The sequence below is a fragment of the Macaca nemestrina genome, chromosome 12 (assembly GCF_043159975.1).
Source record: "Macaca nemestrina isolate mMacNem1 chromosome 12, mMacNem.hap1, whole genome shotgun sequence".
In the NCBI taxonomy this organism is placed as follows: Eukaryota; Metazoa; Chordata; class Mammalia; order Primates; family Cercopithecidae; genus Macaca; species Macaca nemestrina.
Window position 1 is genome coordinate 20,574,899 of NC_092136.1, and position 11,290 is coordinate 20,586,188.

General features: G+C 48.6%; 1 long non-coding RNA gene across 1 annotated transcript; it reads left to right on the top strand.

The window, feature by feature from the left end:
- The first annotated feature begins 3,902 nt into the window (after positions 1-3,902).
- LOC139357462 (uncharacterized) lies at positions 3,903-7,641 on the top strand. Its single transcript, XR_011610612.1, has 2 exons — positions 3,903-5,436; positions 6,861-7,641. It is a non-coding gene; the product is annotated as an uncharacterized lncRNA (long non-coding RNA).
- Positions 7,642-11,290: the final 3,649 nt, after the last annotated feature.

The following is an 11,290-nucleotide window of genomic DNA, read 5'->3' on the forward strand; positions in this document are numbered from 1 at the left end:
CATGTTGACATTAAGAGGTAGGGCTGTTGGAAGGTGATTAGGTGATGTGGTGGGGGTGGGCGGTCTGCCTTCATGAATGGGATTAGTGTCCTTATAAAGAGGTTCGAGGGAGCCTCTTTGCCCTTCCACCATATAGAACACATATTATAGAAGATGGAACTGTGAGGAACGTATCTATGACGAATAGACCCTCAGCAGACACTGAATTTGCTGGCACCTTGATCTTGGACTTCCTAGCTTCCAGAACTCTGAGCAATACATTTCTGTAGTTTGTAAATTACCAAGTGTATGGTATTTTGTTATAGCAGCCTGAACATACTAAGACACCCTTTCTGATTCTCTCCTCAAAGTTAAACACTCCCTATTCTGGGCTGCCACTGGAGTGTGTACACTACAGCACATATTCTACTTATATCTTTGCCTCTTTCCCCTTCAGTCTGAAAGTTTCTGGAGGCTAGGGAGACTAGACCTTTACATACTTCTGTATTCCCAAAGCCCAGAATGGATCTAGCACACAGTAGATGCTCAAGAAACAGTTTTTGTCTGGGCACGGTGGCTCACATCTATAATCTCAGCACTTTGGGAGGCTGAGGGGTAGGTAGGTGGATCACCTGAGGTCAGGAGTTCAAGACCAGCCTGGCCAACATGGTGAAACCCCATCTCTACCAGGCACGGTGGTATGTGCCTATAATCCCAGCTACTTGGGAGGCTAAGGCAGGAGAATCACTTGAACTCAGGAGGCAGAGGTTGCAGTGAGCCGAGATCACATCATTGCACTTCAACTTGGGTAACAGAGTGAGACTTCATCTCAAAAAAAAAAAAAATATGATTCGAGTGAAACAGTTTTTTATTTGAATGATCACACCAGATTATGTTTGTCACTCTCTGTGTCTGTTTCCTCCACTAAACTAGAAACCTCCTGGAGGGTAAAGTCTGAGTCCTGTTCACCTTCTACATGTTGCCTAGCACAGAGGACATCCTCAAAAAGGTTAAGGAAGTGAATAAACAAAGGAAAGCACTTTGTGAATTGTAAAGCGAGATCCAGGGTAAAGGAAAGAAACCTCTGCATGAAAGAGAAGACGAACACATGATTCAATGACTGTGTTTTAAGGCATGTCTGTTTGCCTGTTGTGAATGTATGTCTGCCTATATGTATATGAATGCCATTTGTGAGGTTATGTGTGTGCACAAGTAGCTGTGTGTGCAGGCATGTAAGGATATAGGCATTGTTTGCTTTGTACATCTGTATTATTGTGTATAGTGTATGGGGTATTATTGTATTATTGAGTGTAAGTGTTGTCTAGAGTCTATTGATAGGTCTGAGTGTGTAAGACTGTGTGGGGTGTGTGTGTAGGCGTGCACCTGTATGTGTATGTGTAGGTGTAGTATTGTGTCAGGGGTTGAAAGATGAAGTAGGAAGCAGAAGAAAGAAAGGACTCACTTGTGATTGTGAGTCATTTGCACAAATGCCAGGTGCAAAGGGCAAGGACTCATAGGTGTTCCCAGCAGAGACCCGCAGCAGAGACTTCACATCCCATCTCCAGCTTCCACTCCATTCATTCACACCTTCATTCACTGATGCACAGATGCTGACTCAGCTAGGCCCTCTGCTGGCTGAGCCCTGGGACCATCATCTTGCCTGGGATAGCTTCCGTGGGCAGCCACAGTCTTGCTGAGGCCCCAGCTGCCCCAGGCCTTGGCTCAGCCTGGTGTTTTCAAATCCCACCTTTCCTGCCTCCCTACCGCACTGCCTCTGTCTATCATTCCCAGCAAGGATCTGCAGAGAAGAGGACCCTTCTAACAAAGGGGAAGTGAGAAGAAAACCAGCAATGAGAAAATGGAGAAGGCTCTTGGCAAGGTCTGCCCCAGATACTTCCTCTCTGCAGGGGCTGTGGACCGCGTGCCCCTCTGCCACTGCAGCGTTGGCGGGCACACAGGTGTGGACTTATTTTGTGTGCCCAGCCTGTATGTTAGTCTGGAGGTTCCTGGAGGGCAGAAGAACATTATTTATAGTTTCTCCTCTTCCCTCAACCGTCAGGGAGGGGCAGCAGAAGGTTCAGACCCTCGTGGCCTGACCTGCAAATTCTACAGCCTGATGTTGAGCAACAAACCTGATCTGGTTAACAAAGGAAACTGATCAGCAGCCCAGAACCTGGGAGAGAACAGAGGGGGCTCTTGTGACTAATGTGATTTTAAATCCTAATTCACAGGCAGGCATGGAATTCATTTCTTTCTTTTTCAATTAAGGAAAAAAAGCCTGATAGAATAAACGATTCGGTGAATGAGTCAGAACTCAGAAGGCTTTCACTTCCCTCTGGCGTCTCAGTCCCTTACTGAGCACTCGATTCCTTGTGCTCCAGAACCCGTACTGGGCATGCAGAGCTGGGAATTCTGGCCTGTGTTCTGCTGGTGGTGGAATGGGACCCTGGCCTGGGGCTCCAGAGAAAGGGCAGGCTCTGTTTGATTGGAGGAGAATCTAGAAGAGTTTCTGCAGGAGGTGGCATTTGAGATGAAATTTGAAGAAAGGGAGATGTTTTTGAGGACGACATCAGCATGTGCAAAGGTCCAGAGGTGGGAATGAGCAGGGGTTTTTCGAGGAATGGTGAGCAGTGCCCTGTGGCTTTGGCCTCAAATGCTGGTCAGTCCAGGGGAGGCATGAAGTGGTGTGGTGAACTCAAATGGAAGAGTCGAGTCCCGTCTGGGCTCCAATGCTCCCTGGCCCACTCTGTGATGTTGCTCTGTTTGCTTCTACTTGCTGTGGGCTTGTTTATGGGTGGTAGAACCACAGACTGGAAATGTGGTAGGAAAGACTGATAAGAGGTTTGTGTACTCTCCTGTCCCTGCCATGCCGGTGGCAGACACGGGCCATTAAGTCATCATAATGAGCTTTTGTGTTGTGTTGGAGGAAGAATGAGATGAGTAGAGGCACGGTCTAGAGCCAGACTACAGAGGTGCAGAATCCAGCTGTGCCATGTACTGGGAATCCCTGGGAAAGGTCCTTAATCTTCCTGTGCCTCAGTTTCCTCATCTGTAAAGTGAAAGTACTAATACTGACTTCATGGTGTTGTTGCCACAGAATTAAATGAGCTTTTAAATAAGATTAAATTTTGTATAAATATCTGTAAAATGCTCACAATGGTACTGGGCACATGGTCTGTAAGTGTTTGATTGTTTTTCTAAGCCCACACTCAACCCTAGTGCTTCTCAAGACACTGCTCAGGGCAGCCATATTAATCAGTTGTTGCTTCTCCTGTTTTAACCCAATCTCCTCACTGTAGATGGTGGGTGGTGGCGGCAGTGAATCCAGGTGGTGGGAAGTCTTTCCCAGGGTCTCTGTGACTCAATGGAGCTAGAGCTCACCATTTCCTGAGACTGACACCAGAGTTTGTTGCATTATAGGATAACATGGTTTGGCTGTGCCCCACCCAAATCTCATCTTGAATTGTAGTTCCCATAATTCCCACGTGTTGTGGGAGGGACCTGGTGGGAGATCACTGAATCATGTGGTTTCCCTCATACTGTTCTAGTAGTGAATAAGTCTCTCAAGATCCGATGGTTTTATAGGGGGTTTCCCCTTCCACTTGGCTCTCATTCTCTCTTGCCTGCCGCCATGTAAGAAGTACCTTTTGCCTTCTGCCATGGTTGTGAGGCCTCCCCAGTCATGTGGAACTGTGAGTCCGTTAAACCTCTTTTCATTTGTAAATTACCCAGTCTCGGGTATGTCTTTATCAGCAGCCTGAAAACAGACTAATACATATGACTTACAGCATAGGAAGGTGCTAGCAGGAAGGATCCCAGTGCTTAAGAGGGAAACTCCTGGAACCTTCACCTGCCCACTATGAAGGGAAGAGGTGATCTCCAGCCCTCCCAGCTCTGCACAACGTGAGGATCTCCCACAGGGCTGTCCCAGGGGAGTCAGCATTGGGGGTGGGGCATGGCCAATCCCCCTGCTTTCCTGCATGGTAACCCGTCTCCTGGGGACCCAATGCATCTCCAGTCTCTGTGGCAGGTTCCTCCCCATCTTTCCAGGCCCCTTCCTTCCTTCTGTTCCTTCTTAGGAGCTATATCTACAGCCTGGGGTGGTGGCCATTCAGCTAGCCCTTGACGGGAGGGTCCAGGGAACCAGCTTCAGGCACTAGATAGGTCCACTTTCAAAGTTGCCAGCCTCCGCCTTCAGAGACACTGGAACTGTACGACCTGCTGGCTGGCCTCCAGCAAGTGAATGGGGCCTCCACCTTCACAACCAGACCGCTTCTAGTTAAGCACAGGTGTTTCCAGCCCTTGCAGGAGAAAACTCAAGAAAGTGCTTCCAAGGTGTGGTTCAAAGACTACCTGTGCCGAATCACCTGGGGGTGGGGGTCAGGAGGCTCACTGATGAAAATACAAATTCCTGGGTCTTACACAAGACCTACCGGGTTAGACTCTGGAGCTGGGAGCGCAGGAACCACAAGCTTCCCAAGCAACTCCTGCACACTCGAGTTAGTAAACCGTGGGACTCACAGGGCAACAGCAATGGGAAAGCCCTTAGGACCAGGAATCCTTGGTACCATCCCAGCCCCATTGCCAGACTCCCTGAGGGACGCCAGGGATTCACAGTTTGTGCCAATGAACGAGCCCAAGCCTGCGTCTTCACTCCTTTCTCTCCAGCTGCCCACACTGCTCACACGTTCCCCGCAGTTTCTAAATTCAAAGTGGGGCAGTTTGAGCTGTTTACCAACTCCCTTTCCTGGGCACCAGGTCTTAGAAGCCTGCCACTGGGGAGGGGTCTGGGCTCACATCCTCCTAGGGCTTGGCAGGAGTTTCCGTGACTGTGGGCAGGGGTTGAGGATGGGACCTGAGGGCCCTGTTGCAAGCTGGCTGACTTCCTGGTCTGGAGCAAGCCTCTGACTTTCCAGACACAGCTTGGGCCTCTGAACCACTTCCTCCCGGAAGTTACAGTCTTCACAAACTCCCCACAGTGGGACGGCAGCCTGAGTGCGGTCAGGCTCACCTGTAGAGGGACTCCTGTGCTGGGCCCTGGAGCTGGCGCTGGGGTGGGGGTAGGAGCCTGACACCCACTCTGGCCCCCTACAGATGGTCCAGTGCCTCGCTGGCAGAGCAAGTGATCGTTGAACACCTGCTGAGTGTGGCTTGCTGTACTGGGTGCTGGTGGGGGAGGGTGAGGGATGGAGAACCACTGGGGGCGTAGAAAGAAATAGAAGACTGGGGGAGTGGAGAAGCCCACACGCAGGTTTAGAACAATCACTAAGCAGCCTGCCAGGCAAAGCGAAACACACTCATCTGAATCCAGTCCGCATGAGCTTATTCAGCAGGCCAGGCTGGTGTCTCAGAGGTGTGGGGTGTGTGCTGGTGTGGGAGCGGGGCAGGAAAGAGACAGTGGCAAACAGGACTTATGTTCCAATCCTGAGACCACCATGGACTTGCTGTGTGGCCTTGGTAAGTTACTTACCCTCTCTGAGCCTCAGCCATTCCCCTTTCTGTGCTTCCCCCAATGTATACAACCTGGAAAATCACCAGCTTAAACCAAATTTGACACTGAGCAAGGGATGTGGCTTCTTGGTCATGTGAGTGGTCTCTCAGCTAGAGGCCCACGTCACCACAACAGGCAGTATAGGGTCATGATTAGAAACCCTGTGCTTTGGGCCGGGCGCGGTGGCTCACACCTGTAATCCCAGCACTTTGGGAGGCCGAGGCGGGCAGATCACGAGGTCAGGAGATCGAGACCATCCTGGCTAACATGGTAAAACCCTGTCTCTACTAAAAATACAATAAATTAGCTGGGCATGGTGGTGGGCGCCGGTAGTTCCAGCTACTTGTGAGGCTGAGGCAGGAGAATGGTGTGAACCTGGGAGGCGGAGCTTGCAGTGAGCCGAGATCGCACCACTGCACTCCAGCCTGGGCGACAGAGCAAGACTCCGTCTCAAAAAAAAAAAAAAAAAAAAAAAGAAACCCTGTGCTTTGGGGTCACAGACCTTCACTGAAAGCCACCTCCGTTACAGGCATATCAATGCCCTTGTTTATAGAATGGGCAGATCTGTCAGCATCTTTGCAGGGAGGATTCAGTGAAATTCACTCCTGGCTGTGGAGTGGGGTGCCTGGACGGCCTCTCAGGGAAGGGGCAGAGGATGTGAGGTTCACAAAGCACTGCCTTCCTCCTTTGCTTTGACTCATTTTAGTTGCAGTAGTCACTTGTTGGAGATGTTAATGAATACAAAAGCCAGAGAGTATTTCACTTTTTTCAAAGACTGCACGAGTTATGAGGTTTGAGGAGTGCCAGGGTACAGGATGGAAGGGGCCCAGTGCTGTGCCTGGCGCTTGGTGAGCTCTCCTGACTGCTACAAGACAGACTTCTTCCCACTGCTTCCTCTCATTAATGCTTTAGTGTCTTCCGATGAAGACACTCCTCCCCTTTCTCCTTCTCAGCTGTGTTTGTTCCCTAGAGACAGCTGGAGCTCCACCCCACAATAGCCCCTAAGTGGGGGGAGCGGGAGGCCTCTCCCTTGCAGCAGCCTGGCTCTGGACTAATCCTAACCCCTCCCCTAATTAAAGAGCATATAGTTTAGGGATTAAGTGTGCAGTGCTTAAAATTAGAGACCTGTGTGCCAATCCTGGCTTGCTATTCACTGGCTGTGTGACCTGGGGCAAGTTACTTAGCCTCTCTGTGCTTCAGCTTCCTCCTCCCCCCCGCCCCCCGAAAAAAAGGACTAACGCACCCAAGTCACAGGGCTCTTGTCAAGATGAATCGAGCAAGTGCGTGTGAAACATTTAGCACGCACTAAGCAGTCAATGAACATGCAGCTGTTCTTCAGGTTAAAGCCACGTTGGCTATTGGATGTCTTTTGTTTTCTTTACTTTCGCAGAGCCGCCTCCCAGCATGGGCCAGTCTGGCTGGAAACTGTAGGAGGGAATAAGAGAAGGATCCATGTGAGTGCGTGGTCAAAATAGAAGTTGCCGTGGAAAGGCGAGAGATGAGTCTGCCAGGGAGAGCCTGTCTGGATGTCGTCAGCTGTGATGGGCCTACAGGTTGTCACGGACTTGGCGGCTCTCCGGCGCCTGCTGAGCAGTCTTCTATGTATAAGAATCCAGAGCCTGTCGGGATGAACCAGGGTGTGGGGAGTCAGTGTTAATGGCACTTGGGAGCTGGGTTCAGCGGGGAGGTTCCTCAGAAGGGTCTGGACTCCATCACAATCATTGCAGATGGAGTTGGACTCTAGCCAGCGGAGAGGAGGAGTCACAGAAACGCTGTAGGGGCCAGAACAAGCTGATTTGAGCCCTAGGGAGTTAAAATTCTTTCTTCCCTCCCTACTCACCTCAGAAAAGTGATCTGGTACATTGTGACCAAGCAGGCGAAAATTCGATTCATTATCATCATAAATGCCTTCAAGAGTTGGTAGACCTAAGAGTGCATGGTGAAACCCCGTCTCTACTAAAACAATACAAAAAAAAAAAAAAAAAAAAAACTAGCCGGGCGCGGTGGCGGGCACCTGTAGTCCCAGCTACTCGGGAGGCTGAGGCAGGAGAGTGGGGTAAACCCGGGAGGCGGAGCTTGCAGTGAGCTGAGATCTGGCCACTGCACTCCAGCCTGGGCGACAGAGGGAGACTCCGTCTCAAAAAAAAAAAAAAAAAAAGAAATAAAAAGAATGCAAAAGAATACTAGAGTCCCTCCACTTCCAAAAATCTTAAGAGTTGAAAGGGTGAATACATGTGCATATGGTCAGAGTCGAAACCTACAAGTGCAGGCACGTGATCAACCCTGTGTAGGCATAGATAAGAATTAAGGAGTGTGTGGATTACCAGAATCCAGGGATTGGGCTGAAGAGCTGGGGAGACAAATCCTCATTTTTTTTTTTAAGCCTGTGACACAGAACTTAGGGTGGCCCCTTAGGCCACCACATCCAGGAGAAATTCTCTATCCTAAGCAACCTCAACTGAGGGGTGCATAACAGCCTCCTTGGGTGCTAAGCAACCCCAGTTAACTGGGATAATGGTTTTTCTTTGTGGGTGTACATTTTTTCACTCCAGGAGATTTGGGGTTATGTTAACACAGGCTTATGGGGATTAAAACCATAGTATTTTATTTTTCTGTTATATGCTTACTTGTGATGCTAAGATAATTTTGCCTATTAAAGTGAGAATCTAATCATCCTAATTTAAAATGTAATTGAGCAATTAGATGTGTGAGTTTACATTGAAATCTTACTAAACTTATGCTCAGTCCTAGAATATTTCAGAGCATTTTAGGTTCACAGTATATATACATTTAATTTACTAGCTGTATGTGAATTAGTTATCTCCCCAGGGAGATTTTGCTCAAAACAGTCAAATGAGTTAAAAAAGAAATCCAACAGATGACTTTAAAGATGCTATTAAAGTATATCATACACTCTGACAAGTCCTGAGACAAGCAAGTGAACCAGTATCCATGTAACCAGCACCAGACCAAGATGCCTCACAGTACCTGAACCTGGAAAACCCCTCGGCAGATCCCTCCTGCAGTCAGTCCCCTCCAAGGGAAACCACTCACCCCAAACATTACATTTATAAACGCAGTATAAATTGTTTGAGATGTGTTTAGTTAATTACGTTTCTAAACGCGATCAAATATTCGAAGACTTCTTAGAAGCAACTGCTAAAACCCACTTGATATCAACAGAACAAAGATCTGTAAGCAGACTTAAACACTTAAGAGAGAATTAGGGTTGTGAATGTGTCAGTTTAATAAATTGAACTCCAGTTATTTAAACTCAAAGTAAATGTCTGAGTAGTCTTTTCTGGGCATAACAACGGCCCATGGAGACACTAAAAACTCAAATGAACATGCATATGAACAGTCATAGTCCAAAGGCGTGAAGAAATGTTCATGAAATGACGCATCATGCCTTTATCTTTCCTTAGACAGAAGGCACATTTCCAACTCCCAAGGCCACTTTCAATGCCTTGGGCTTTGCAGATCATGCTCTCTTCTTGACACAGCATGCCTATATTGCCTATAATTTACTTTAAAATATTACAAATAGACAGTGGGACATATTTTGAGTCTATACTCTAGGATACTCTAGGATAGTCAGTTAACGTGAATAGAAACACTACGTACTCCATGGATGGGTGTTTAGCATTGGAAAGACTCATCAGAAGCCCACAATATACAGGGACAACTATAAGGGTTTCCATTGTCTTTATTTCCAATCAGTACAAGAGGGCTTGTTCATTTGCATAATGGATATAAAATGATTTTTCATGGGTGATCCAGTAGGATAAACAATGCATAATTAGCTGGAGATACAATACGGGTACCATCACTCTTGCATGAACAGGGTCTTAGAATGCAGCGGTCCAATAGGCTACAGAAGTGCTCCACATTCAGGACACCCTCTAGTCTTGTGCATGGCCAATTACTTGACTCCATAGAAGGTCAGCTGAGTTCTGCACTGGAATAGTGTTGCCTCTACCCTTCATTAACATACCATCTAATAGGGAGATGGCTGGGACTTTGGATAACTCTTTCATTAAGGGAACATCTAACAGGGCAGATGGCTGGAATTTATTGAGTCCTGGACTGGGCAGTTGTGGGGCCCGCTTGCTAATAAATATGTACAAATTTGGTGTGGGACTTGCTTTCATTATACTTTACTGCCCTAGTGGCAGGCTTGCGGGAAGGACAACAGGTGCCCTCCTTTCCCTGTAGCTATGAGAAGTTATGAGTATTAACTGAAGCGAGTCCAATGTCTGTGTCTTACCCGGTTGGTTGAGGTCAGTTGACAAAGCAGAGGCTCAGAGGAGTCTGATGGTCAGGGGCAGCGGGCAGTGTGATGCCATGGAGCAGGCTGGGAGACACATCTTTGGTGGGACCGTTCCAGTCCCCCCCAACAAACACACACACTTCCCCACTGACTGCCATCTGCTCCAGCTCTGGGTAAGTGTACCTCGGGCCTCAGCTCCCTCAGATCCTGTGATGGCCTGCCTAGGGGCTCTTCCCATGGCCAGGACCTAGAAGATTAGGGTAGGAATGAGGGTGGATGGGAATTTCACTTTTATAGAATATGGCCTTGGAGCTCACGTGGGATTCTTTTCTCTCCACAACTTATCAAAGTGGTTGCTCTATCAGCTGTTTTGACAGCATCCCACAGCCCTAGCTACCTACAAGTGCTCATCTTAGTAACAGAATCAGGTGGGCTTGAAGATACAATGCCTTCTCTTCCCTTGGAGGTCCTGTTGAAAATGGCTCTTTTGAGAACCAGACAGCAAGTATTATACTCAGTACGGTGCCTCCTCGCTCCACTTCACCTCTTTTCTTCCTTCCTTCTCCCTCCCTTCCTTTCTCTTTCATCCTCAGTATAGAGCTCTCGAGGCCCAAATCACGTACAAGCCAATCATACAAGCATTTTGTCACTTGATGCTCCTGGATCCATGCTCAGCCTTAAGGGACAGAGAGTTTTCTTTCTCTTTCTGCTGTTTCTCTTTCTGCTTCTCCCTGCAGCGAAGCAGCTCAAACCAAAGCCTTGAAGAAGACACCCCCTTTTGGTGTGACTTCTCTACTTTAAACCCTGAAAGTCATGCCAGGCGGCCCCTGACCTCACAAACAGCAGATCTCCCCTGGAGCCTCCAGAATATTCTAGACTGCAGTGGGAGTGGCCCTTCCCTGCGCAGTCCTGCCCACCGGACCCTTCCAGGGATTGCTCCAGGTGTTCTCATGGCTTCCTCCCCCGCTCCACCGAGCCCAGGTGCCCAGTCAGCAGGGAGGGCTGTGCTGCCTTCCATGGTCTCCTTGTCCTTGAAGCCAGCCAGACGATCAAACAGTCACGATGTTGGCATTTAATTACTTGGAAGTAAACAGCATTGCCAATATGGGGAAGGTGGCTGGGTGTGGGGAGGAGAAGGGAGCTGAAGTGGGAGGTATTTGAGGGGTGATTATTAGAGGTAATATGTAAATATCTGCTGATTGGAATCCTTGGGAAAGGATATTGAAGAAAGTGATGTTAAACAGCCCTGTCATCCGCAGAACCATCTGTGAGTGGTGGAGAGGGTGGTTAAAGGCCTTTGATTTTTGTCCAGTGCCTCTGCAGCCAGGGAAGCAGGTTCCTCTGCCCCCCGCTTGATCTCCTTGATGTCAGGTCCTGGCTCTGCTCTGGGAGGTGAGAGTGGATGGCCCCTCTGCCCTGCTTCTCACACATGTAACTTGGCAGGTTTCTCCTAACAAGGAATTGTTGAGGGGAATCATTTCACCTAGACATGCTCACCCTTGTGTCTCATTAGGAACTGGGCCGTTTTAACAGATCCAGAGAGGGCCCAG